The following is a 5,185-nucleotide window of genomic DNA, read 5'->3' on the forward strand; positions in this document are numbered from 1 at the left end:
AACCCGCGGCGCAGCGCATGTTTATATATATATATATATATATATATATATATATATATATATATATATATATATATATATATATATATATATATATATATATATATATTAGTTTTGATTAGTATTGGAATTAAGAGTACTCTCCTATAGGAATGTGTTAAGCTTATGATGTGAGAGAACACTTTTAAATTAATGTACTTACAATCAAATCCTTTTTTTTCTCCTATAGGAATGTGTTAAGCTTATAGTTTTAACATCGATTTGCTTTGTCTTAATTCCCAAAGGGCATATCTTATGGTTCACTAGGAAAGATTAGCCAATAGTAGCCCACAGTACACATTTTATTTAAAATTTACCCATAATGTTTTATTTTTATTTTTTTAACACTATAATCAATTTCATCTCATGTCCCAAAGGCCAAACCTTATGGGTCCCTAGGAAAGATCATCCAATAGTAGCACACATTACACACTTTATTTCAAATTTACTCAGGAATCTGGCACCATTGTCATCATTAACACTAAATAACACATTCAGTGCCATTTTTATAACTAGAGAAAGAAAACAATGCATTATTGAAATGAATTTTGATCACTTGTTCATCCAAATTACACACCGTAAGCTCTTCCCTTCGAGTAGCAAGTCAAAAGCCTTGTTTATCTCCTCAAACTCCACCTCATGTGTTACAAATTCATCAAGTTGTAATTCCTGAATACACCGCCATGTTTAATTATATCATTTTCTTATATATACTTTGTTTTTGTTTAATATTTCATTTTTACTCCCCTCAACATAAATCCCGCAAAATACCCCAAATAAATGCAATGATGTATACTATGTTTGAAATGTTCCGTGTCCAAAAACACATATACATCAATCTAGATTCTAGAATTAATTTGAGAACTTTTTTTTTTATTTGATCTTAAAAATCAACGACAATCTAAAGAGGGTAGATTATACATACCTTGTCCATATAGCGTTTTCCAAGGATATTTATATCCGTTTTTGGTTTAAGACCTCCAAAAAACGATCCCATTAGAGATTTCCCACTATAAAGTAACTCGAAAGTACTTAATGTCAACATTGAACTTGGGTCATCAAGCCCCACCACAACTGTTTTTCCCCATCCCTGAAGATTACATCATAAAATATATTTGAAAAACTTGAAGTCCAGTAATTGAAATGATATAAAGATAGAACGGAATGCACCTTTCTAGTAGAAGCATAAGCTTCATGCACCAGAGACGTTAAACCAACACACTCAAAACAATAATCCGCACCCCCATCAGTCATTTCAGTTATTATCTGCTTCAAGCAACCACTTTACGTTTAAAAATCACATTAAGATCTATTTCTAAAATGAAAAAAAAATGTATTACTGATTAATTATATATTTATGAGGCAGTGAACTCGGAACCATGTACATAAGTTACCTGGCTCACAGTTTTGTCCCCAATGTTACGCGAGTTCACAAAATCAGTTACTCCAAATTTCTTTCCTGCCAATAAAAGAATAGGTCAATGTAAAACTGAGTCTACCCAAAATACGTTCCTACTCATCAAATAACAACACGTGGATAGAAAGATAGATAGAAAAAAAAAAAAAAAAAAAAAAAAGATATTAGAATTCTTTATTATAAATTACCTATTTCACATTTGTCCTGGTTCACATCAATACCTATGATTCTTTTAGCTCCACATAGCCTCGCTCCTTCAGCGACCTGTAAAAACATCTCTTTGTTGTTTTATTCTCTCATCAAGATATAAATTCACAATGCATGAATATATGTCACATAACGTTGAATCATTCATGATTGTTTTATCAGTTTGTTATAACATGCAATTACAATATACCAAACTAATACAATATTCTATGTATATGTGGTTTATTTTATAAATATCCAATCACAAGACTAATAACGTAGAAGCTTTTATGGGTGATATATTAAGGCACCCTAAAAGTATAATTATAATCTTGAAATGAATTAAGAAGAATCATACGGCTAGCCCAATTGCACCCAGTCCAAATATAGCAACTGTTGTTCCAGCTTCCACTTTCGCTGTTCTCCATGCAGCCCCAACCCCTGAAAGCATTTTGTATTTCCCAAATATCAAATATAGAATCTATTACTATATTATGTCATCAACACGTTATCTTTTCTTAAATCAGCTCGAAAGCTTAATGTGATATACGATTATCATTTCCTAACCTAAAAGTTAATGAATTCATAACATTTTGAAGTGGAATATTCCTAATTTGTTTTCCTTTAAAATGGAAAACCAATAACATTCCAAGAAGAATAGAATATACCAGTCGAAACTCCACAACTTAAGAGGCAAGCTCGATTTGCTGGGATTGCTGGATCAATTTTAGTTACATGAGCAATGTCAACGACTGTGTACTCACTAAAACTTGAAACATACACAAAATGGTATAAGGTTTCTCCATTGATGTCTGTGAATCTACTTGTCTCATCTCTCATCCAAGGAGAAATACTGAAAGGAAATTTCGTACACAGGTTGCTTTTCTCCGACAAACAATCCCTACATTCACCACAATCGGATACAAAAGTTGGGATCACAGTGTCTCCTTCAGCAACTTCATGTACACCTTCCAACACTCTCTACCACCCTTGAAACAAAATAAAATGATTATAATTTGCTTATATATATCTGGCAATAACAAATAAATCATAACACACAAAAGTCGATATATATATATATATATATATATATATATATATATATATATATATATATATATATATATATATATATATATATATATATATATATATATATATATATATATATATATATATATATATATATATCTACAGTACATGGATAAGAAAAGTTTACCCCACTGCTTCATGACCAAGTATTCTGGGGAAAATAGCAGGAGGATCCTTTTTAGAAAAAAAAAACGGTTAGTTAACTTCAATAAGAACACTTGGAGGCATTAAAAACTTGTAAAACGAATAACGTGTAATTAAGATTTCAAACGCAATGAGCTAATGAGTCTCTACCTTGAGTTTCCACAGGGTAATATCACTATGACAAAGAGAAGTGCATATGATTTTGATTCGAACTTCGCGTGGATTTGGTGGGGCCACTATCACCTCCTCTATCACCAGCGGTTCCCCGGCTTTCCTAGCAATAGCAGCTGTCGACAACGCAACATAGAGTCACAGAACTCCATTAGTTTTATAAAGAAATCAATGAGTTTGATGTATGTCAGTATGTGGCATTCATTTATAGGGAAGTGTTCACTGCTTTAAAACCATGAAAATAGAGTTCTGAAACAGAGGTTGATGAACTTACCTCTGCATCGGAGAGGCTTGCCGGCGGTATTGCTGGAGCTTTTTCCGTCCATAATAAACGGCCACCGCTGGTTTTTTCTTCTCTGAGTCGCAAACACAAATGCTGCAGAGTTTGCCGCATCGAATTATGTTTTATATTGGTTAGAAGTGTCTAGTCTCCATCCGTGGGAATCAACGATGGCTTGATGGCTTTTTAGCTTCAACTCATAAGGAGGGGAGGGAGCAGCTGCCCCACAAAAAGAAAATTTTAAAAATCTATTTTTTTCAAAATAATATTGTTTTAAAATGATATTTTTTTGACTCTTCAAAAATATTTTTTCCACATAAAAAATGGTTTTTGTTTTCTTTTAGCAAAATTCTTGAACTTCATGTCTCTTGTATCCTATATCGGTTCCAAATTAATTGTTTGTATTTGATGAAATCTTAAAAATAATATTTTAGGAAAATGATAATAGATTGATTTAAATTTAATAAAATAAAAAAAAAATCTTTTCTAAAAATATACATTAAAAAACTGGTAACTATCTATAAATGAGGTTTATTTTCTCTTTAAGTTTCAGAATAATCTAGTTAAGAACAACAAGTCAATGCAGGTTCAGTTTAAGTTCAATCCCGATTGAAAATTTCAGTTTAAACCAACCTATTTATCTAAATAATTGTTATTTTCAACCAAACCCAATATTTTAGATAAATGGATCGTTATTTGGTTGATTTATTTATGTATTTCTTAACCCAACTTATTAAATAAATAAGTTAAACCTAGATTAACACACTTAATAACTAAAAAAGTAAATAAAATTACTAAAGATTCTACCACTTAAGTTTGTTCCAAACTTAAATAAAATCTACAATTAGGCAATTCCAATTCATAAATATAAATAAATTATTCAAATAACATTAAAAGGTTGTAATTTCGAAATGATTTTAGAAAATAACTAATGTTATTGTTGCAAAAAAAAAAAAAGAATTAAAATTTCATTTTTTTAAACATAAATAAAAATAGAACATTATAATTTATAAATTTATATTTATATTAATACATGATAATATTTCAATAATTATTAAATTTAATAAATATTAAAGTTAAATTAATTGATGGGTTGATACTTTTATCCAGCCCAACCAATTTAATTAAATATGTTTGACATGTTGACCTATTTAAATTAAATGAATTAATCAACTCAACCTGATAATTTTGGGTTGAGTTCGAATTAGGTTGACGAGTTAAGAGGAGATTAGTTGTGGATGATATTTTATTTGATATATCTAATTACCTGGTTGAGAAGAACTCATAATTATAAGTAATGTTTGTATAATATTTTTATTTTATATAATACTAATAATAGTATTTTTATATTTTATGTAACCATTTAAAACATAAATTATGATAAATGGATAAAATTAGGATTAACAAATCACTTTTCCTTTCTTTTTGCCACATGTATTATTGTATTTTTAATAAGGATTTTTTTAATATCCCGAGTCCTTGGATTAGAATAGTATCTAATAACTTATTTACTAAAGGGTTTTTAGCTCAGTAGTATCAGGTGTTACCATTTTCTTTGAGATCGAAGGTTCAAATCTCGTTCAACCCATAGATATTATTATGAGTATTTTAGTAAGAATATGTCATATTTGCCTTTCCAAAAAATAAATAAAATAAATCTAATAACTTTTTTATTTAGTTTAACGAATTCAATATCCTATACGTATTTCGATTCAGCAAAGTTGTATATAAAATGGTCGTGATAACCGATGATGGAGCAAAATTGTATATAAAATGATCAATGATAACCGAAGAATATCGATAGTAGTTGATAAAGTTTTTTTAGAAGGGCTAATAGTCAACTAAATTAAACTAAA

General features: G+C 29.3%; 1 pseudogene across 1 annotated transcript; it reads right to left on the minus strand.

Annotated features, from left to right (window-relative positions):
* Window positions 1–364: 364 nt before the first annotated feature.
* Window positions 365–3,498, minus strand: LOC145011923 (alcohol dehydrogenase-like 7; annotated as a pseudogene). Its single transcript, XR_013664329.1, has 10 exons — window positions 3,324–3,498; window positions 3,029–3,165; window positions 2,862–2,908; window positions 2,311–2,631; window positions 2,001–2,083; window positions 1,645–1,720; window positions 1,434–1,498; window positions 1,210–1,305; window positions 965–1,129; window positions 365–708 (listed from the first exon to the last, which is right to left on the minus strand). The product of XR_013664329.1 is annotated as an alcohol dehydrogenase-like 7 (transcript).
* Window positions 3,499–5,185: the final 1,687 nt, after the last annotated feature.

This window comes from Lactuca saligna, chromosome 8, assembly GCF_052625555.1.
Source record: "Lactuca saligna cultivar CGN05327 chromosome 8, ASM5262555v1, whole genome shotgun sequence".
Taxonomy (NCBI): Eukaryota; Viridiplantae; Streptophyta; class Magnoliopsida; order Asterales; family Asteraceae; genus Lactuca; species Lactuca saligna.